The sequence below is a fragment of the Bos indicus x Bos taurus genome, chromosome 6 (assembly GCF_003369695.1).
Source record: "Bos indicus x Bos taurus breed Angus x Brahman F1 hybrid chromosome 6, Bos_hybrid_MaternalHap_v2.0, whole genome shotgun sequence".
NCBI lineage: Eukaryota > Metazoa > Chordata > Mammalia > Artiodactyla > Bovidae > Bos > Bos indicus x Bos taurus.
The window spans coordinates 66,249,437-66,274,121 of record NC_040081.1 but is presented as its reverse complement, the minus strand read 5'-3'; the positions used below and the strand labels follow the sequence as shown (position 1 = coordinate 66,274,121).

Here is a 24,685-nt window from a genome sequence, read left to right as displayed (position 1 = left end):
AAGTTTGGCACTGTTACCATTGTTTCCCCACCTGTTTGCCATGAAATGATGGGACCAGATGCCATTATCTTAGTTTTTTACATGTTGAGTTTTAAGCCAGCTTTTTCACTCCCCTCTTTCACCTTCATCAAGAGGCTCTTTAGTTCTTTTTGCGTTCTGTATAAGGATGGTGTCATCTGCATATCTGAGGTTATTGATATTTCTGCCAGCAATCTGGATTCCAGTTTATGCTTCATCCACCCCGGTATTTCGCATAATGTACTCTGCATATAAGATAAATAAGCAAGGTGACAGTAGACAGCCTTGACGTACTCCTTTCCCAATTTAGAACCAGTCCATTGTTCCGTGTCCATTTCTAACTGTTGCATCTTGACCTGCATAGAGATTTCTCAGGAATCAGGTAAGGTGGTCTGGTATTCCCATCTCTTGAAGAATTTTCCAGTTTGCTGTGATCCACATGTCAAAGGCTTAAGCATAGTCAATGAAGCAGAAGTAGTTTTTCTGGAATTCTCTTGCTTTTCTATCATCCAGCAGATGTAGGCAATTTGATCTCTGGTTCCTCTGCCTTTTCTAAATCAGCTCATACAATTGGAAGTTCTTGGTTCATGCACTGCTGAAGCACAGCTTGGACGATTCTGAGCATGACCTTGCTAGCATGTGAAATGACTACAAGTGTGCAGTAGTTTGAGCATTCTTTGGCATTGCCCTTCTTTAGGATTGAAAACTGACCTTTTCCAGCCCTGTGGCCAACTGCTGAGTTTTCCAAATTTGCTGGCATATTGAGTGCAGCACTTTCACAGCATCATCTTTTAGGATTTGAAATAGCTCAACTGGAATTCCATAATCTCCACTAGCTTTGTTTGTAGTGATGCTTCCTAAGGCCCACTTGACGTCACACTCCAAGATTTCTGGCTCTAGGTGAGTGATCACACCATTGTGGTTATCCGAGTCATTAAAATCTTTTTTGTATAGTCTTCCGTGTATTCCTGCCACGCCTTTTTAATATCTTCTGCTTCTTTTAGATCCTTACCATTTCTGTCCTTTATTGTTCCCATCAACTTTTTGAAGGAAGAAGTTGTAAATAATAGCTATGAAACAGTCTAAAGCTGCCTTTGTATAGATATGAGAGTTGGACCATAAAAGAAGGTTGAGTGCCAAAGAACTGATGCCTTCAAACTGTGGTGCTGGAGAAGACTCTTGAGAGTCCCTTGGACAGCAAGGAGATCAAACCAGTCTATCCTAAAGGAAATCAACTCTGAATATTCATTAGAAGGACTGATACAGAAGCTGAAGCTACAACACTTCTGGTCACTTAATGCGAAAAGCCGACTCACTGGAAAAGACCCTGATGCTGGGAAAGCCTGAAGGCAAGAGGAGAAGGGGACGACAGAGGAAGAGATGGTTGGATGGCATCATCAACTCAATGGACATGAGTTTGAGCAAACTCCAGGAGATGGTGAAGGACAGGGAAGCCTGCAGTGCTGCAGCCCATGGGGTTAAAGAGAGTCAGACACGATTGAGTGACTGAACAACAAAGCAGCTGTGCTTAACATTAGGCCTGCATGATGCTACATGAGCCAATATTCTTTACTCACAGAGGCTAAAAAATAAACGAAGTTCTGAAAATTACAAGCTATCAATTTTAAGCCTAAAATCAATTAAGTTCAGAAATAAACATAAACCAAGAATAGAATAAGTACAAGCAATTCTGCAATGATTATTACTGCTTATGAAATACATTTTGCATGTGATTTAAACTTCACAACGTGGTGTGGAGTTTTCTTTCCATTTTTTCAGAAGAAGAAACAAGAAGTCAAGGAAGGTTTCCAGAACTCAAGGCATACAATTTTTGATTCCAAAGCCATGCCTTTCCAACTACACAATCCTACTTATATATAAAATTAAAAATAATCAAATATAATCATTTTAAGCTAAATTATTTCTAACCAGGGTATATTTTTCTAGACGATATAAAAGCCACAGTCATTCAATAAGAGCATATCTACAATATCATACTATGTTCCCTCTTGTACATAAACATACTTGAAAGCAGTCAGTTCTCAAAAACCCCGTTTCCCTTAATGAATGCTTAATGAAGCTTGCAGCAGGGCAGATTACCAAAGGTAAAATACAGGATAATGAACTCCCTTGAGTCCAGTAGGTATTTTTAAATTTCTGAGATCATCCCATCACCAGCCAACAAACAACTTGAAATATATACACGAGCTCACTCGTCCTAAAAAGAAAAACACGTTTGTGCATAGTCATTTCAAGGTGCCCTTTGTGGACGTCAAACACCAGGATGCATCAGAAAGTCCTGAGACACACCCGAGTCTCATACAGCAAATCTCGGGTGGGGATCTAGAATCTACATGTTTAACAAGTTTCCAGGTAGTGCTGGTATGCTAGTCCTGGGACCCACTTTAAGAAACACCATTCTATGCTATTCTAACACTATTCTATTCACAGTAATCCAAGTTTATGCCCCAACCACAAGTGCCAAAGAAGCTGAAGTTGAACTGTTCTATGAAGATCTACAAGACCTTTCAGAACTAACACCCCAAAAAGATGTCCTTTTCATTATAGGGGACTGGAATGCAAACTAGGAAGTCAAGAGATAACCTGGAGTAACAGGAAAGTTTCGCCTTGGAGTACAAAATGAAGCAGGACAAAGGCTAATAGAGTTTTGCCAAGAGAACGCACTGGTCACAGTAAATACCCTCTTCCAACAACACGAGAGAAGACTCTACACATGGACATCACCAGATGATCAATACTGAAATCAGACTGATTATATTCCTTGCAGCCAAAGACGGAGAAACTCTATACAGTCGGCAAAAACAAGACTGGGAGCTGACTGTGGCTCAGACATTGAACTCCTTATTGAAAAATTCAGGCTTAAATTGAAGAAAGTAGGGAAAACCACTAGACCATTCAGGTATGACCTAAATCAAATCCTTTACAATTATACAGTGGAAGTGACAAACAGATTCAAGGGATTAGATCTGATAGAGTGCCTGAAGAACTATGGACAGAAGTCCATAACACTGCACTGGAGGTGGTTATCAAAACCATCCCCAACGAGAAGAAATGGAAAAAAGGGAAAATGGTTGTCAGAGGAGGCCTGACAAATAGCTGAGAAAAGCAAAAGGCAAAGGAGAAGAGGAAAGATACATCCATCTGAATGCAGAGTTCCAATGTACAGCAAGAAGAGAGAAGAAGGCCTTCTTAAATGATCAATGGAAAGAAAAGGAGGAAAACAATAAAATAAGAAAGACTAGAGATCTCTTCAAGAAGATTAGATACCAAGAGATCATTTCATGCAAAGATGGGCACAATAAAGGGCAGAAATGGTATGGACCTAATAGAAGGAGAAGGTATTAAGAAGAGGTGGCAAGAATACACAGAGCTCAATTCAATCACTCAGTGGTGTCCTACTCTGCAACTCCATGGACTGCAGTACGCCAGGCTTCCCTATCCATCATCAACTCCCAGAGCTTGCTCAAACTCATGTCCATTGCATTGATGATGCCATCCAACCATCTCATCTTCTGTCATCCCCTTCTTCTCCTGCCTCAATCTTTCCCAGCATCAGGGTCTTTTCTAGTGAGTCAGTTCTTTGTATCACATGGCCAAAGTATTGGAGTTTGAGCTTCAGCATCAGTCCTTCACATGAATATTCAGGACTGATTTCCTTTTGGATGGACTGGTTTGATCTCCTTGCAATCCAAGGGACTCTCAAGAGTCTTCTCCAACACCACAGTTCTTCAGCACTCAGCCTTGTTTATGGTCCAACTCTCACATCCATACGTAACTACTGGAAAAACCATAGCTTTGACTAGACAGACCTTTGCTGGCAGAGTAATGTCTCTGCTTTTTAATATGCTGTCTAGGTTGGTCATAGCTTTTCTTCCAAGGAGCAAGCGTCTTATAATTTCATGGCTGCAGTGGAGCCCCAAAAGACAAAGATCTTAATGACTCAGATAACCACAATGGTCTGATCACTCACCTAGAGTCAGACATCCTGGAGTGTGAAGTCAAGAAAGTGAAGAGGAACTAAAGAGCCTCTTGATGAAAGTGAAAGAGGACAGTGAAAAAGCTGGCTTAAAACCCAACATTCAAAAAACTAAGATCGGCATCCAGTCCCATCACTTCGTGGCAAATAGATGGGGAAATAATGGAAACAGTGACAGACTTTATTTCGGGGGGCTCCAAAATCACTGCAGATAAGATGCTTGCTCCATATTAAGGCCAGGCAAGGGTAATACATCACCAAAAGCACTGAACTATTACTTTTGATACCTGGTGGTTAGTATCATGAAAGGAAGTGCTACATGAGAATATAAGAAACTAAGTATCTTTCACTTTGACCACTAAAAAATCTTTGTGACAGTTCTATCATTTTTAGGATGCTAAACAGGAAAAAGTCCATTTTACTTAAGCACATACCCCTTTCTAGAAAAGAATGCTTAAATCAAGCTCACTCAGTCCCAATTCATTCAAGAACCATGGCCTGAAAAATAGACTCAATGGTTGATAGTGGGGAGACAGAAACAGAAAATACTGTTCTATTTACATCAGAGAAGCAGCCTCTAGCCCAGATTAAGGGAGGGGACCAAGTAGAGCAAAAGGTGACAGGCTTATATCATTGTTGATGAGTCAAATTAGAATTTTCAAATACAACATGTTTATTTGGGTAGCCTATCCCTTCTCCAGGAGAGCTTCCTGACCCAGGAACTGAACTGGGGTCTCCTGCATTGCAGGTGGATTCTTTACCAATTGACCTATGAGGGAAGCCCCATAAAGAAGATAGCAGTATAAAATATAACTGGGGTAAACAGATGCATTGTTTTATATAGAAAAATGTATCCATTCTTAGTGTTCCAAACATATTAAATATAAAGAGTTTCTTCAATTCTCCTGTGTGAGAATAAACCGTATACACACACACACACACACACATATATATATATATATATCTCCCCCAATATATAGACACTGAAACATATATGTCAATATATAGACACTTAAATATCTACTATCTCTAATATACCTCAACTTTTTTTTGAAGGGATCACACACCTAAATGAGTCACCTCTGTCTGATGCTTTGACTCAAAACTGAATTAAGCTAGCAAACCTACAGGTAAGTGATGCAAGTATATGCATGTACCTTTGTTATTGGGAACTAAAAAAAAAAAAAAAAAAAACTCACCTATATTCATAGTGAGTTCCCACTCTCAGTTTATTCTTAAAGCTGAAAAAAAATAAACATACATTAAAAGGTTAATAAGGACAAGATAAGGGGGCCCACTCCTGCCACTATTATTCAACATAGTTTTGGAGGCACAGCAATCAGAGAAGAAAAATAAAAGGAATCCAGGTTGGAAAAGAAGAAGTAATACTATACATAGAAAACCCTAAAGATGCCACCAGAAAATTACTAGAGCTAATCAATGAATCTATTAAAGTCACAAGATATAAAAATTAATATAAAGAAATCCCCTACATTCCTATACACTAACAACAAAAATATCAGAAAGAGAAATTAAGGAAATAATACATTCACCACTGCAACAAAAAGAATAAAATACCTAGGAATAAACATACCTAAAGAGACAAAAGACTTATATGCAGAAAACTATAGAACACGGATGAAAGAAAGAGATGAAACAAACAGATGGAGAGATATACCATGTTCTTGGGTTGAAAGAATCAATATTGTGAAAACAACTACATTATCCAAAGCAATCTATACTTTCAATGCAATCCCTATGAAAGTATCGATGCTATTTTTCACAGAACTAGAACAACAACAACAAAAAATTTTTCACAATTTGTATGGGAACACAAAAGACCCCAAATAGCCAAAGCAATCTTGAGAAAGAAGGATGGAGCTGGAGGAATCAACCACCCCAACTTCAAACTATACTACAAAGTTATAGTCATCAAGACATGATACTGGCACAAAAACAGAAATATAGACCAATGGAACAAGACAGAAAGCCCAGAGAAAAATCCAAGCACCAATGGGCACCTTATCTCTGACAAAGAAGCCAAGAATATAAAATGGGGCAAAGACAGTCTCTTCAATAAACTGTGCTGGGAAAACTGGACAGCTACATGTAAAAGAATGAAACTGGAATACTTCCTAACACCATACAGAGGGATCAACTCAAAATGGATTAAAGACCTAAATGTAAGACCAGAAACTATGAAATTCTTAGAGGAAAACATAAGCACAACACTCTTGGACATAAACCACAGCAAGATCTTCTATGACCCACTTTCTAGAGTACTGGAAATAAAAACAAACAAATGGGACCTAATTAAACGCTTTTGCACAGCAAAGGAAGCTATAAACAAGGTGAAAAGACAACCCTCATAATGGGAGCAAACAACAGCAAATGAAACAACTGACAAAGGATAAATCTCCAAAATATATAAGCAGCTCATGCAGCTCAATACCAGATAAACAACCCAAACAAAATATGGGCAGAATATCTAAACAGACATTTCTCCAAAGCAGACATGAAGTGAAGTGAAAGTTGCTCAGCTGTGTCCAACTCTTTGCAACCCCCCATGTACTATACAGTCCATGGAATTCCCTAGGTCAGAATTCTGGAGTGGGTAGCCTTTCCCTTCTCCAGCAGATCTTCCCAATCCAGGAATCGAACCGGGACTCCTGCATTGCAGGCGGATTCTTTACCAACTGAGCCATCAGGGAAGCCAAGAAGACATAAAGATGCTAATAAACACATGAAAAGATGCTCAACATTGCTCATTATTAGAGAACTGCAAATCAAAACTACAATGAGGCATCACCTCACACTGGTCAGAATGACCATCATCAAAAAATCTACAAACAATAAATGCTGGAGAGAGTGTGGAGAAAAGGAAACCCTCTTGTGCTGTTGGTGGGAAGGTAAATTGATACTGCCACTATGGAGAACAGCATGGAGATTCCTTAACAAACTAGAAATAAAACTACCATATGACACAGTAATCCCACCACTGGGCATATTCCCTGAGGAAATCATAAGTGAAAAAGACATATGTACCCCAATGTTCATCACAGACCTATTTACAATAGCCAAGACATGGAAGCAACCTAGATGCCCAACAACACAGGAATGGCTAAAGAAGCTGTGGTACATATATACAATGGAATATTACTCAGCCATAAAAAGGAACATATTTGAGTCAGTTCAAATGAGGTGGATGAATCTAGAGCCTATTACACAGAGTGAAGCAAGTCAGAAACAGAAAAACAAATATCATATATTAACACACATATATATGGAATCTAGAAAAATGGTACTAAATGAACCATTTGCAGGGCAGCAGTGGAGACAGATAGAGAAGAGACTTGTGGACACAGTGGGGCAAGGAGAGAGTGGGACAATTTGAGACAGTAGCTTTGAAACATATATATTATCATATGTAAAACAGAGAGCTAGTGGAAATTTGCTGTATGATGCAGGAAGCTCAAACCCAGTGCTGTCTGACAACCTAGAGGGGTGGGTTGGGGTGGGAGGTTCAAGAGGGAGGGGACATATGTATACCTATGGCTAATTCATGTTGCTGTATGGCAGAAACCAACACAGTACTGTAAAGCAATTATCTTCCAATTAAAAATAATTTTTAAAAGGTTAATGATAGCAATCGTTAATACAATGTTTTGCCACTGATAATCCTAGATGCTTCTAAAATAACATGTTATTGAAATGACAGAACAGCATGCTTTTGAGATTCGGTTATTCAGCTCTAATAACATATGATTCATTCAATAAGCCTAAGATGATAACAGTATCTACCATTTTTAAAGACATGCCAAGTTCTGTGCAAGGGATAAATACACATTAACATTAGTTCTTACAATAAAGTACAAATTATTATCCCCACTTAAATGAGGAAACTGAGGCTCAGAGTGAGAAACTCACCCAAGTCTAATGCAAATAAGCCTCTGTGGTTATTAGGAGGCTCTGACACAGGGCAAAAGCACTTGAGCAACAGGTTGGCAGAGGCACAGAGCATCTCCGAAGAATGTGAGGGTGGGAAGAACAGGACTAGGATAAGGAAAAGTCACTTAGAAGGAAAAAATGCTGAAGGCATACTTCATTTGAAAAACTGAAGTTAAAGGTTTCAGATATTTGCATTTAAGTTTAAAAAATGTATTAGACGCCTTCAATAGAAAGTTTTTCCCATATATCTGAAATACGATTCACTATATACACATAACATGTGTTTAAAATAAATGATTCATTTTTATTCTGCCTTCCATATTCTCTGACCCCACAGGGACCTCCAAGCAGCTGCTCCCCGCCCCCCCCCCCGCCACCTTCTCACTGCCTTTCATTCTTGCGTGGCCACACTTCCCTACTTAGTCTGAATGTTGTGGTCAACACTGTTCTCACTTCTTTGTATATTCTCTCAGCCTCTTAGCTCCTCTTTCACTTCTTTCTTGGCCAAACCCTTACCCTAGTTACAGCTTACAGAAAACCCAAATGAACTTCCTGGCTAACTCAAATCAGTTCGATCTGAATCTCTACATACTGTTCCAATACTGAAAAGTTGAAAGTGGCTAAGAGAAATACACAAGTGATAGCAGCAATATTCTCATAAACATGCCAGGGGACTAGAAATAAGTAAGAACTTGTGCAAAGATATGGTGGCAAATAAGCAGGCTTAGTGTTACTTTAAATTCTTGACCGTGAACTACTAGTTGACCAGACATGCCAACTGCAATCATACAGCATTTATAGTCTCTTCACTTTCCCACTATTACAGACAACTGTTTTAGACTTTCTTCTCTAATTTCCAACAGCTCCCTCTCTGCTGAAGACCATATTTCTATTTTACTGGGAAAGTCAAAGCCCTCAGAAGAGAACTTCTACAGACTCCCCACCACATAACCACCCTCCAGCACAGACTGGATTTCCAGATATGTACTTCTGATTGCCAACTAGTCAGCGCATCTCCATTTGGGTTCATCGTCAAATGGTAACATGCGCAAAATGGAACTCCTGATACCACCCCCACCAAAACCTGCTTACTCCACAGATTAGTTTTGTCAGTTAGTTGAATGCAGCTCCATCCTTCTAGGACCTTGAGCCCAAAGGCCTCTGGATCATCCAGGGTCCTGTGTCTCACAATCCACATAGTCAGTAGATTTTGTTGACTCTACCTTCCAAATATGGGGCTTCCTGGATGGCTCAGTGGTAAAGAATCTGTCTGCCAATGGAGGAGACGCAAGAAACGTGGGTTCAATCCCTAGGTTGGGAAGATCCCCTGGAGTAGGAAATGGCAACCCATTCCAGTATTCTTGTCTGGGAAATTCCATGGACAGAGAAATCTGGCAGGCTATAGTCCATGGGGCCGCAAAGAGTTGGACATGACTGAGCACCACCACCATCACCTTCCAAGTATATCTGGATTCTCACCACTTGGCATCACTCCACCACTATCATCTGAGTCCAACACTCTAACTTGCCCTGTTAACACTTCATTTGGAACCTCAAACTCCTTCCACAATTTAAAATTCTCTAAAGGAGACTCTTATTCTTTGGAAGCAAAGTTATGACCAACCTAGATAGCATATTAAAAAGCAGAGACATTACTCTGCCAACAAAGGTCCATCTAGTCAAGGCTATGGTTTTTCCAGTGGTCATGTATGGATGTGAGAGTTGGACTACAAAGAAAGCTGAGCGCTGAAGAACTTATGCTTTTGAACTGTGGTGTTGGAGAAGACTCTTGAGAGTCCCTTGGACTGCAAGGAGATCCAACCAGCCAATCCTGAAGGAAATCACTCCTGAATATTCACTGGAAAGACTGATGTTGAAGCTGAAACTCCAAAACTTTGGCCACCTGATGGGAACAGCTGACTCATTGGAAAAGACCTTGATGCTGGGAAAGACTGAGGACAGGAGGAGAAGGGGACGACAGAGGATGAGATGGTTGGATGGCATCACCAACTCAATGGACATGAGTTTGGGTAAACTCCGGGAGTTGGTGATGGACAGGGAAGCCTGGCGTGCTGTGGTTCATGGGGTCGCAAAGACTCAGACACGACTGAGCGACTGAACTGAACTGAAAGGCTACCACATTAATTATAATAAAAGCCACCAAGGCCACACACACCTACCTCCCAATGTCCTCTCCAATCTATTCCTCTGCCCCTCCTTCATTCCACTCCTAACACAGCCTTGTCTCAGCAATTCATTCTTTTTCCGTTTCTTATTTTTCATAAACAAGTCATTTTCTAACAATCTATAATTTTTTTTGTATTATAGTTCTTGTCTCCCCTTCCAGAGTAGAAATTTCTATCTCCTTTGTCCACTGATGTAACCTACGCTTAGAACAGTATCAGACCCAGAACAGACTTCCAACACATATTTGTGGAATAGACATAGGAATGAATGACTAAAATAACACCTCTCTTATATGCAGTAACAACCAGAATACCTCTAACAATCTTACACATACCAACTCTAGAAGTAATATAAGCTTAGTTATCTCATGATATTATAGCTTTTATTATATATGCTAAAATTATTATACTTTGAATGAAGATCTTTAGCAGGTAAGCCTAAAATGGCTGCTAATAAGACTCTGCAACACAAAAGACATAAAAGGGGAAATAGAACCTATTTTTAAAAATAGCTGAGGTATTTGAATTTCATTGTTCTAAAACTCTCAGGAAGGAAGTTCTTCTGAGTACCCTATTTTTTTTTCAAGAGGTTTAAAGTTTATCCCTTAAATACCAAAATAACTTCATGATAGAAATGATTGTGTGTTCTCAATTTTCCTACATTTTATACAACATTTTGAATAAGTTTTTCTTTCTGAGAATTCATCACCAAAATGCTCAAAGCACCAATTATTGTAAAGTACTCTATATAGTGATGCCTTCAGGGTCTCCAGAGGCATATCTGTAGGTTTTCAACCAGCAGTTGAAGACCTTGTTTTGAATGTTCATGACTATTTTCATAGGTTTGTGTCTCACTTGACTGACCAAATATCTGCCTTTATGAAATTTGAACTCATATTCCCAACTACTTTAGAACAAATAAACTGAATTAACCATCTCAGTGGTCTTCAGGAAGCAGAAGACCTATAGAAACAGAAGACTTATTTTAGTGAAAACTATTCTCACTGTTCAGAGATTGCTTTTCCTTACATTTGTTTAATAAATAGCTACTAAAAGGCTACCATATGTCAGCAAAGTACTGTCCAGGCATTACAACCAAAATGATTAAAAGTTATGTGTAAACTCTGTGGTTCTTGTCTTCAAAGGCCACACAGTTCAGGAGAGGGATCCTGCAAGAAGTTCATGAGATTCACCTCATTGCCTGAAATACTTCAGAGATCAATTGCCTTGGGACAAACTTTGACATGTTTATGGCTAGGCTTCAGAACAACAAATACTGAGAGCATTAAAACACTAACCAATAGATAAGTAAGTAGAGCTAAACCCCAGACAAGTGCTCATTTTGAAAACTACAAAGTATCTTTTTAAACTGGCAGAAGAATACAAATTTCCTAGTGTGTTATCTTTATTCATTCATACAAAGACTGCAACCTTCAGCTCTATGTGATGAAGTGTGTATTTTTGTGTATGTAAAACATAATAAACACACTGTATTGTGATCCTAAAGATAAGCTTTAATAGATTATCCAAAAGAAAGAGGAATGAGCTATAATTATTATTTTCATGTCTGTTTCCTCTATGAGATCATCTGGTACACTGCTTTAACTGGTAACTGGACAATGCCCAGCACATAGCAAGTACTCAATGAGTATTTTTTAAAATAAATTAATGTCCAGTCAGGTTCACTGTGGTACACTATGAATCCAGGGAATGAGTAATCATCAAAAAAGAATTTAAGAGGATAAGAGTCAAGCAATGAAAAAAGTGTGGAAAAATCATTGTTGAATGATTGAGTAGGGTGCTTTGGTGTGACTCTACTTGGTCAATTCCACCTGATTTTTGAAATCCAAGGAAGACAAAGATGGTCAACAAGCACATGAAAACACACTCATCACCACTAATCAGAGAAATATAAATTAAAATGAGGTATCACCTTACACCTGTCAGAATGGCTATCGCCAAAAAGTTTACAGGTAACAAATGTGGATGAGGATGTGGAGAAAAGGGAATCCTGGTACACTCTCGGTGGGAATGTAAATTTGTGCAGCAGCCCAGTGGAAAACAGTATAGGAGGTTCCTCAAAAAACTAGCATATGATCCACCCATTCCACTCCTGACTATATATTTGAAGAAAATGAAAATCCTAATTCAAAAAGATCTATGTTCATTGCAGAATTTATAATAGCTAAAATATAGAACCAGCTTAAGTGTCCATCAACAGATAAACTGATAAAGATGTGGTACACATGCATACACACACTCACAATGGAATATTACTTAGCCATAAAAAATAGTGAAATTCTGTCATTTGCCACAACATGAGTGGACCTACAGGTTATTATGCTATTAGGTCAGGCAGGGAAAATCCTGTATGTTATCACTGATACATGGAATCCACAAATAATAAATGTTGGAGAGGGTGTGGAGGAAAGGGAACCCTCTTACACTGTTGGTGGGAATGCAAACTAGTACAGCCACTATGGAGAACAGTGTGGAGATTCCTTAAAAAACTGGAAATAGAACTGCCTTATGACCCAGCAATCCCACTGCTGGGCATACACACTGAGGAAACCAGAAGGGAAAGAGACACGTGTACCCCAGTGTTCATCGCAGCACTGTTTATAATAGCCAGGACATGGAAGCAACCTAGATGCCCATCAGCAGATGAATGGATAAGAAAGCTGTGGTACACATACACAATGGAGTATTACTCAGCCATTAAAAAGAATACATTTGAATCAGTTCTAATGAGGTGGATGAAACTGGAGCCTATTATACAGAGTGAAGTAAGCCAGAAGGAAAAACACCAATACAGTATACTAACGCATATATATGGAATTTAGAAAGATGATAACAATAACCCTGTGTACGAGACAGCAAAAGTGATGCTGATGTATGGAACAGTCTTATGGACTCTGTGGGAGAGGGAGAGGGTGGGAAGATTTGGGAGAATGGCATTGAAACATGTAAAATATCATGTATGAAACGAGATGCCAGTCCAGGTTCAATGCACGATACTGGATGCTTGGGGCTAGTGCACTGGGATGACCCAGAGGGATGGTATGGGGAGGGAGGAGGGAGGAGGGTTCAGGATGGGGAGCACATGTATACCTGTGATGGATTCATTTTGATGTTTGGCAGAACTAATACAATTGTGTGGAGTTTGAAAATAAAATAAAATTAAAAAAAAAAATTATAGTTGGAAAAAAAAAAACAACAACAGAAAAACACTCACAGATATAGAGAACAAGTTAGTTGTTACCAATAGGGAGAGGGAAGGAAAAAGGGCAAGACAGGGGTAGGAGATTAAGAGACAGAAACTACTATGTATAAAAAAGCTACAAGGAAAAAATAAAAAGCTACAAGGGCAGACTGTACAGCACAGGGAATATAGCCAACATTTCATAACAACTTTAAATGGAGTGTACTCGATAAAAATATTGAACCACTATGTTGGATACATGAAATGAATATTGTAAATCAACTGTACATCAAATAACAATTTTGAAATTAAGTAAAATAACAAAATAAAGAAATCTTAAGATTCTAAGCCTAAGCCTGTGTCCTCAAACTGCCAGAGATCTGAATCACTGGAAAGCTTGTGAAAGCAGATTCCACCTGGTACACACACACTCTCGCCCCAATTTGATTCAGTCAGTCTGCAGTGGGGCCTATGAACTGGCACTTCTAATAAATTCGAGTGATGCTGATGCTCTCACTCTGGGGACCAGGCTTAAAACCATGAGCCTAGGCAACCCAAATTTGCTCCGAAGAGATTTATTTCTTGTACCTTTTAAAAAAGTTATTTTTTATTGAATATAGTTGATTTATAATATTGTGTTAGTTTCAGATGTATAGCAAAGTGACTAAGTCATATATATAGTTCCTTTTTAAAAATCCTTTTCTATTATAGGTTATTACACAATACTGAACACCATTCCCTGCCCTATACAGTGAATCCGTATCTATTTTATACAGAGTGGTGTGTATCTGCTAATTCCATAATTTATAGAATTTATCCCTCCCCCCACTCCTTCCCTTTGGTAACCATAAGTTTGTTTGTTTTCTATATCTGTGACTGTTTTAGAGAGACTTATTTTTCATTTAAAGTATATATTCTCCATGGATTCATTACTATTAAGTATCATTTTTATGCAACTATTCATTTACTCCCCAATGATGCATATATTATTTAAATAATTAGTGAAACTACTTTTTTTATACACAAAAAGTAGGGCAATTATTTTCTGGATTAGTCATCATGGAAATTTGTAAAAAGCAAAAGAAAATAAAACGCTTAAAAGAATATGGAATAATAAGAAGAAAAAAGTGTAAATTGGGAAGTGGAGTTATTTGCAGCTAAAATGGAAAGAATTTAGGCATTTAAAGAATGTATATACTCATAAAACTAAACAGACGACAAATGTTTTCCAAAGGCCTCTTGCAGATCATGAACCTGAGGTATTAAATTATAAACCAAATAAACACATCCAAGACTATAATTTTTAAGTTTGTGGCATTACTGGATAAATGATGAAGACAGGTATTACTTTAGTTGAATTATTAAAAGAATATTCCAGTATAATGAACGAGAGGTTTAATTCATTTCTAAAACCTTTTCTTAAGATTCAATTCTGGAAGTATTTTAGTCACTTAAAATATGATGTAAGTATTTCATAGATAATTTCACAACAGATAAAAATAATTTCAGCACATGACAAAGTAACACAAGCACAGATTACATATGTCAATTACTTAAACTGTCTCAACATACATACACTTGACCCTTGAACAACATGAGTTTGAACTGCATATGTCCACTTATAGGCTGATTGCTTTCAATAAATACAGTACTACACCAACCATGGCTCGCTGAATTACGGAACTGATGATATGAAGGGTCAACTCTGCGTTCTGAACACCTGTGGATTTTGATATCTACAGTGGGTTCTGGAACCAACCCTGCACAGATAGGCAGGGATAGGTAAGTAAGTGTTAGTCGCTCAATTGTGTCTGACTCTGCAATCCCCAGAGAAGGCAATGGCACCCCACTCCAGTACTCTTGCCTGGAAAATCCCATGGATGGAGGAGCCTGGTGGGCTGCAGTCCATGGGGTCGCTGAGGGTCGGACACGACTGAGTGACTTCACCTTCACTTTCCATTTTCATGCATTGGAGAAGGAAATGGCAACCCACTCCAGTGTTCTTGCCTGGAGAATCCCAGGGACAGCGGGGCCTGGTGAGCTGCCGTCTATGGGGTCGCACAGAGTCAGACACTACTGAAGCGACTTAGCAGCAGCAACAGCAGCTGCAATCCCAGGGACTGTAGCCCATCAGGCTCCTCCGTCCATGGAATTCTCCAGATAAGAATTGGGTTGCCAGTCCAGGTTTGAGGCACGATACTGGATGCTTGGGGCTGGTGCACTGGGACGACCCAGAGGGATGGTATGGGGAGGGAGGAGGGTTCAGGATGGGGAACACACGTATACCTGTGGTGGATTCATTTTGATATTTGGCAAAACCAATACAATATTGTAAAGTTTAAAAATAAAATAAAATTAAAAAAAAAAAAAGAATTGGGTTGCCATTCCATTCTCCAGAGGATCTTCCCGACTCAGAGATCAAACCTGGGTCTCCTGGATTGCAGGCAGATTCTTTACAGTCTGAGCCGCTAAGGGCAGGGAGGGATGACTGCATTTAAATTGTCCCCAAAGTTTGCAAGTTAAGTGTTATTAAATATAGTATATACACAGCAATAAGAAATAGATGAAAACTACAAATGGTATTAAAAAGAAACGGATGGTGTTCACTGGAATTATAAATTGGATTCATGATAAGTGGTCAATTCCAATAATTACTAGATGCTCTCCACCCTCCAAAACACATACATTTGAATTAAAAGTGATACTATAATCAGCTTTTTTCAAAACAGCAGATGCACCTGCAGATAGTAGAAAGAACACAGGCTCTAAAAAGTTTTAGTGGTACTGATGCTCAGATTCTCAGTCAGTATCACAAGCTCTTAGCCTGAGCCTCAGTTCCCTCATCTGTAAAATGGAAATAAAATCACAGACCTCATACTTTTTTTTTTTTCATTTAAATGACAATTTTTTGCTTTTTAACTGGAGGACAATTGGTTTACACTATCGTCTTAGTTTCCACTAAATATCAACATGTATCAGCCATAGGTATACATATGTCCCCACTCTCTTGAGCCTCCCTCCCTCCTCCCACCCCAACCCACCCCTCTAGGTTATCACAGAGCACCAGGTTTGAGCTCCCTACATCATACAGCAAATTCCTACTGGCTGTCTATTTTACATATGGTAAAGTACATGTTTCAGTGTTACTCCTTCAATTCGACCCTCTCTCCTCTTCCCCTACTGTGTCCACAAGTCTGTTTTTCATGGCTGCGTCTCCACTGCTGCCCTGCAAACAGGTTCATCAGTACCATTTTTCTAGATTCCACTGATACATGTTAATATACATTTGCTTGTCTCTTTCTGACTTACTTCACTCTGCATAATGGGCTCTAGATCCATCTACCTCATTATAACTGACTCACATGTGTTCCTTTTTATGTGTACTGTACACCATGGAATACTACTCAGCCTCACACTGTTTTAAAAGGAGGTTTATGAAATCAATGTAGCAGTACTTGTCCAGCACACTGAAAGTGCTCAACTTCATTCCTTCCAACTAATGTTTGCTGAGCTTCCACTATTATGCCGGCATTATAACAGGTGACAGAGATTAATCAGAGAACAAAACAGACAAAAATCTCTGTCTTCTAGGAGCTTACCTTTGAGTGTTCATTCCCTTTACCTTGTCTTATAGGCACAGTGCTGGTCCTTTGAGAATGAATAAACATGCCCAGAACCAGTCAAAACACTCAATTCGACAAAAATTAAATAAATAAATAAATAACACTAGAGTAATCATGCAGTACATACCTTTCTGGAACTAGAACATCTTATGAGAATACATGACATGAGACTGGAAGACAAATGTAGGGTAGGCTGCCCAAGAGACAGAACTTTGAGTCTTGGGAAATGTCTAGAATCAGATATGAGATTTGTAAATCTTAGAAAAGAAAAGATGAATAAAGGTAAGGCAGCTGGAAAACCCTGTAACCCCATGTTACATAACACTGTAGTTCAATATGGTTTGCATTTCAAGTACAAATTAAAGAATGATGGGAAATTAAGATGGATATCTAGTAATAAGTCTTTACCTACTAAGATAAAAAAAATTATATTCAAAGGAATATGATATTATTAAAAATATATATTTATGATAAAAATTCTCAAAAAAGTGAGTATAGGGGAACATACCTCAACATAGAAAAGTCCATTTATGACAAACCAACAGCTAATCCTATTCAATAGTGAAAAGCTATGAGTTTTCCCTCTAGAATCAGGAATAAGACAACACTCCCATTTTTATTCAACATAGTACTGGAAGTCCTAGGTTCTATAATCAGAAAAGAAAAATAAAAGATATACAACTGGGAGAGAAGTATTAAAACTGTCACTAGAAGATGACATGATATTAGATACAGAAAATTCTAACAACTCCACCAAAAAGAAAAAACCTAGAATAAATAAATTTAGTAAAATTTTAGGATTCAAAATTAATATACAGAAACCTTTTGCATTTTTATACAATAAAAATGAGCTATCAATTTCATTTACAATTGCATCAAAAAGAATAAAATAGCTAGGAATAAATCCAAAGAAAATGAAAGACCTGTACTCTGAAAAATATAAGACCTTTATAAAAGAAACTGAAGTTGACCCCAATAAATGGAATGATGTATTGTGCTCATGGATCACAAGAATATTGTTAAAATGACTGTACTATCCAAAACAATCTACATATCCAATGCAATCTCTATCAATTCATCCACAGCATTTTTTCACAGAACAAGTAATCCCAAAATATGTATGAACTACAAAAAATCCTGACTAGCCAAAGCAATCTTGAGAAAAAGAACAAAACTGGAGGCATCATGCTCCTCGACTTCAGACTATACTACAAAGCTACAGTAATTAAAAACAGTATGGTACTCACACAAAAACAGACACATGGATTAATGGAACAGAATAGAGAACCCAGAAAGAAGCCCACCCACATCTGGTCAATTGATTACTCCATGACAAAGGGGGCTTTCCAGGCGGCATTAGTGGTAAAGAACCTGCTGGGCAATGCAGGAGATGTAAGAGACATGGGTCTGATCCCTGGGTCAGGAAGATCCCCTAGATGAGGAAATGGCAACCCACTCCAGTATTCTCACCTGGAGAATCCCATGAACAGAGGAAACTAGTGGGCTACAATGGTTCCGAAGAGTCGGACACAACTAAAGCGACTTAACATGTATGACAAAGGAGACATAAATATACAATTAGGAAAAGACAGCCTCTTCAATAAGTTGTGTTAGGAAAACTGGACAATCACATGTAAAAAGATGAAAAATTAACCAAAAATAAACTTGAAAAGTGAAAGGCTTCAACTAAGACCTGATACCAAAAACTCCTAGAAAAAAACATAGGCAGTATACTTTTATATCAGTCCTAGAAATATTTTTTATGGATATGTCTCCTTAGGAAAGGGCAACAAAAAGCAAAAATAAGTGGGACCACATCAAATGAAAAAGCTATTTCACAAAAAAGGAAACCATCAACAAAATGAAAATACAACTTACTGAATGGGAGAAGGTATTTGTAAAGGATACGTCTGTAAGGGGTTAATATCCAAAATATATTTTTAAAAAAACTCATACAACTCAGTATCAAAAAGTAAAGCCAGTCTGACTAAAAAATGCACAGAATCTAAATAGGTATTTTTCAAAGAAGACATACAGATGACTAAGCATTTGAAAAGATGCTCAGCATCACTATTCAGAAGAGAAATGCAAATCAAAACCACAATGAGCTATTACCTCACACCTATCAAAACGGCTATCATCAAAAAGAAACATCAAGTATTGGTGAGAATGTATAGAAAAGGGAATGCTTGTGCACTGTTAATTGAAATGTAAATTGACATTGCCACTCTGGAAAACAATACAGAGTCCTCTCAAAAACAGAACTAAAAAGCAGAGACATAACTTTGCCAACAGAGGTCCATCTTGTCAAAGCTCTGATTTTTCCAGTAGTCATGTATGGATGAGAGACTTGAACCATAAAGAAGCCTGAGCACAAAAGAATTCATGCTTTTGAACTGTGGTGTTGGAGAAGACTGCAAGCAGTCCCTTAGACTGCAAGGAGATCAAACCAGTCAGTCAAAGGAAATCAATCCTGAATATTTATTCGAAGGACTGATGATGAAGTTCCAACACTTTGGTGATGCGAGGGGCTGACTCTATTGGAAAAGACTCTGATGCTGGGAAAAATTGAGGGCAGGAGGAGAAGGAGGTGACAGTGGATGAGATGGGTTGGATGACATCACCAACTCAATCGACATGAGTTTGAGCAAACTCCGGGAGATAGTGAAGGACAGGGAAGGTTGGCATGCTGCAGTCCATGGGGTCACAGAGAGTCAGACATTACTGAACGACAACCACTACCACATGCTTAGCAATTCCACTTCTAGGTATTTATCCCCCCAAATTCAAACACTAAAGATACATGCACCTCAATGTTCACTGAAGTATTATTTACAATAGCCAAGATATGTAAGTAACCTAAGTGTTCCTCAATAAACGAATGAATACAAAAGATGTGGTATATGCACAATGGAAGATTACTCAGCCATAAAAAAAATAGTGAAATCTTGCCATTTGTGACAAGGATAGACCTAAGAGGTTAATTTTCTTAGTAAAATAAGTCAGAAAAAAGATGAAATACTGTATGTTTTTAGTTATATATGAAATTTAATAAAGCAACAAACAAATATAACAAAGCAGAGACAGACTCAAATATAGAGAACAAATTAGTGGTTGCAGGAAGGGAAGGGGAAATGGATGAAACAGGTGAAGAGGATTAAGAGGTGCAAACTACCTTATAAAATAAGTAAGTCACAGGGATATAGTGCATAGCACAGAGAAAACAATAATATTGTAATAACTTTATGCATAATGTATAAAATACTGAATCATTATATTGCACACTTGAAACTAATGATATTGTAAGTCAACTAGTCTTCAATAAAAATTTTTTAAAAGACAGGCATTTTTCGAACATGGCAAGGTTAATTTGTTGGCTGAAGGACATCACAGATTACTGGAATGTGTCATTAAACTATCTGAGATTACCTCTCTATGGAAGACTTTAGCAAAGAAGAAAGGACAGTTAAGATTTTTAGTAGAACTTTCTATATATTATTATAGTCTGTAAGAGGAATGAGAATTTTTAAACACAGTGCTAAGAAATTACGAGTACTATAAACTGAAGAATGCTTCCCTGGTGGTTCAGACAGTAAAGTATCGGTCCTCAATACGGGAGAGCTGGGTTCGATCCCTGGGTCGGGAAGATCCTCTGGAGAAGGAAATGGCAACCTACTCCAGTATTCTTGCCTGGAAAATTCCATGGACAGAGGAACCTAGCGGGCTATGGTCATAGAATTGCAAAGAGTCAGACACTATTGAGCGACTTCACTCACTAAACTGAAGAAAGATTTCACATTTTTGGATAATTTAAAGCTAATTTTCACCTTCCATATAACCAAGATAATAAGATTTTTAAAATTATTTATCCTACATAAAGAGTTGAAATTTTGTAAGTTTGTTTTTTAACAGAACTGTAGTTGTACTCATCTTCCTCTTTCAGAATGGCCTTAAATGGAGTAAGGAGATTTTAGCGAAATAAATTCGGAGAAGGCAATGGCAACCCACTCCAGTACTCTTGCTTGGGAAATCCCATGGATGGAGAAGCCTGGTAGGCTACAGTCTATGGGGTCGTGAAGAGTCGGACTCGACTGAGTGACTTCACTTTCACTTTTCACTTTCATGCACTGGAGGAGGAAATGGCAACCCACTCCAGTGTTCTTGCCTGGAGAATCCCAGGGACGGGGGAGCCTGGTGGGCTGCCGTCTATGGGGTCGCACAGAGTCGGACACGACTGACGTGACTTAGCAGTAGCAGCAACAGCGAAATAAATTAAGGGGGGAAATTCCATGGACAGAGGAACCTGATGGGCTGCAGTCCATAGGGACACACTCTTAAAACTAGTACCACCATTATTTTTACTCTAACTGTGATATTAGCTTTGGGAAAAGTACTGTTTCTATGACTAAGATGGTTTCTAAAATGAAATAAATCCATCTACAGTAGAAATGTCCATCTTAGTAAAGAGGTAAATTGAGAGGCATGTTCAAAGAAACGAGTTTATTCGGGAATAACAGAGGAATTACAATTTGGGACACCTGAACTATAGCAAGCCAGAAGTGAGTTCACCGAGGATTTGGAATGTTGTTGTTTAGTAGCTAAGTCGTGTGTGACTCTTTGGAACCCCATGGAATGTAGCCCACCAGGCTCCTCTGTCCATGGGATTTCCCAGGCAAGAATACTGGAGTCAGTTGCCATTTCCTTCTCCAGGGGATTTACCCAACCTAGGGATTGAACCCACATCTCCTGCATCGCAGGCTTTACCACTGAGCCACTGGGGAAGCCGGCAGGGTTTGGAATAGGCTGTGTTTATGGGCAGGGCATGTAACAAGGAGAGAGTTCAGTGAGTATCTGCTAAAAAGTCAAAAGAAATGGAGACCTGCTTTGAAAATTCCCTGAGCAGATACGACTAGTCTAATCATATAAGAGAAACTCAATGTAACTCATTTTTTGGACACCAACCCAACCTGGGTCATTTATTTTTTACTCTGGAAATCATAAGCAAATCTTTCCAATGCTGATAAAAGGCAAAACTTCTGATTAACTCCTTGGCATTTAAGAAAATTCCAATTTATGGACTTCTGTGTGTGTGTGTGCTTAGTCGCTCCATGGTGTCTGTGACCCCATGGACTGTACCCCGCCGGGCTCCTCTGTCCATGGGGATTCTCCAGGCAAGAATACTGGAGTGGACTGCCATGTCCTCCTCCAGGGGATCTTCCCAACCCAGGGATCAAACCAAGGTCTCCTGCATTGCAGGCAGATTCTTTACCCTCTGAGCCACCAGGGAAGCCCTCTGTAAATCAGGCATTTATGGGAAATTGGTCTCCCAGTCTTTAAGCTTCGCTTTCCTAAAGGCACATGAGGGAGATCATTCATTCTATCAATTTCAGCTTGAAATTCTTTCACAGTAGGGAGGAAGGGAATGATGTTTTAAGAGAATATACTCACAACAAACCTCTTTCAGCTGAAAATGAAACCTGCACAGCTGCTAATGCCTTGGGTTTTGAGGATCCCCAAGTGATCTTGTTTGTAGCATTTTCTTTGGTTTTGCCTCATTAAAAAGACTACTTTCAACTAGATCAGACAATAAGGTCTGTAGAGACGGCTTGAATATGTGGACATTTTTTACCTCGTAATTTTTCAAGTTAATTCTAAGTCCACTTGTCTAATAGATGTATCATCTCTGTTCTATTACAAATTATAATAAAATTCCAAACGTTTCCTCCATTTATTGATATCAAAATAAAAGGCATCCCATTCAAATTCTATTTAGTCACTAAGCAATTGTATTGAACAAATATTCAGTTATCAGGCAAAGGTCAAACAGTATTGACATCCTATTTTAGACTGCTCAGACTCTCCATCTTTTTCATACAACTTAACAAATGTTTAGCAGTTACAGTGTTACTTTTTAAAACTGTCTAAAAGTTTTTGAATGTTGGAGAGTTGTTTTTCAAATTATATAGCATGATCTCTTTGTGATAAACTATCACAATGTAGGTAATATGTATCTGTATCATGGACAGAAGAGTTCAGGAGAGAGATTACCTTGTGGGGTTAACTGGAGTGAGTGCTTACACCTGGGCACTGAGTGAATTTACCGTTATAATGATCATGTGCTACACATTGGCTCTAAACAAGCCACCAAATATCTTTCTGATGGTACTCTTCCCAGAAACGGTGACCTAGCCAAATTTCAAAATATTTATCTACTCTGGAGTTACTTTTTGGATATAGTAACATTGGTGGATAAGGAGTGCCCTATCCTTGTGGGTCATCTTTCAAGGTTGATTAGAGTCAGAGACTTGCCCTCAGACTACAGAATTGTTTTTCTCCTTGAAAAGAACTTCTGAGAAAAGAAGCAAGAAAAATCTTTGGTTTTATTTAGATAACACTCTAAATACCCGAGTAGACGTGCCCTTATGATTATGAGTAGTTTAAATACATCATTTCTGAAGGCACAGGGAGCCTGACCTTCCAGAATGGAGGGTTTCATTAACCAACTAGATGTCTCTCTGCTGTATAAAGTATAATCACAGGTTTTACAATGTAAAGGGTGCCCCAAACAACAATGAAGCTCTGTAAAATCAGTGTTTGCATGGAAAATTGAGGGCTTTTTGGTAGGGCTCCTGTAAAAACTATTTCTGAGCAAGCTCCAACACAAACACCTTTTTCTTCCTAAGGAATCAATCCGTCGTTTATCTACTGGGTAAAAATTTCAATCCCTATTCTATTCATTATGTTTGAAACAGAGCCAAAATTGCTTTAAACTGTTCGATTTCACAATGAGATGACAAAGGGTGTGTATGCATAACTTATCTTTTCACAAAACCCAGCATTCAGAAAAGATAGTCATCCCTCTCCTGTAATCAAGTGACTGAAAATGGTGTAAGATTCTTCTTTTTAAAGTTTAACAAAGCTACGAAGTCCAGTTTTGAGGTACTTCATCCAATTTGAACACCACTACTGTGGGAGGCAGAGGACAGAGAGAGTAAAGAAACAGAGGGAAAGAGTAGTGAAAAGGCAGGGAAACCGTCAAAGAGGCTCGCTGGTTCACCCTTACCAGTTCCTCTCTGGGCACACATCACAGCATGATGGTCACAAGTCCCAAGATGCAAGAGAAGAACCAAGCACAGATCCGAAGAGAGGAGGCGGGTTATGCTTCTACGCCAGCCATTTGACTTTGAAGAAAAAAAACCAACAAAACACTTCTCAGACGGCTCTCAAAGTCAGCTGCCAAAACCAGAGCCCAGCCCGAGCCGAGCTGGCAACCTTCTGCTCCCGGCGGCCCGCCCCCGCTGCTCCGCCTCCCCTTTCGGCGGGGATGCAGAGTGGCCCGAGCTTCCGCGGAAGGCCAATCGCTCTCCGCCCCACCTCTCATGACGTCAGGTGAAAGGGGAGGGGCCTGGCCGCCGAGGGGTTTCCCAGCTCCAGCTGTTGGTGCGAGCTTCCTGTCTGCTTGATGCAGATGTCTCCCAGTAACCCAGAATCTGCCTGCTTGGGTGTTCGGTTCATTCTTGTATCGCTGAAATTCTGTTTTAACAGTTCATTCATTTACCTAAACTTGAAACTCTTGGGAATTATTTTTGGAGGGTAAAAGGGTCAAATCTAAATACTTAATATTGATGTTAACTAGAAAAGAGATTGAGAAAAAAAAAGAAAAATTATTTGGTCTTTTTTCTCACTCCTTGACCTTCTATCCCCTTCTTCA

General features: G+C 38.9%; 1 protein-coding gene across 3 annotated transcripts in view; it reads right to left on the bottom strand.

The window, feature by feature from the left end:
* ATP10D (ATPase phospholipid transporting 10D (putative)) overlaps positions 1–24,283 on the bottom strand; it is a 145,805-nt gene extending 121,522 nt beyond the window's left edge. The window contains exons 1-2 of one of the 3 annotated variants that reach the window (XM_027544421.1): positions 24,038–24,283; positions 5,215–5,256 (exon numbers count right to left, since the gene is read on the bottom strand). The gene's annotated coding sequence lies outside the window, so the exon portion shown is untranslated. The remainder of the gene's footprint in view (positions 1–5,214; positions 5,257–24,037) is intronic. The other 2 variants (XM_027544424.1, XM_027544422.1) reach the window with 2 other exon arrangements.
* Between the last annotated feature and the right edge of the window lie 402 nt (positions 24,284–24,685).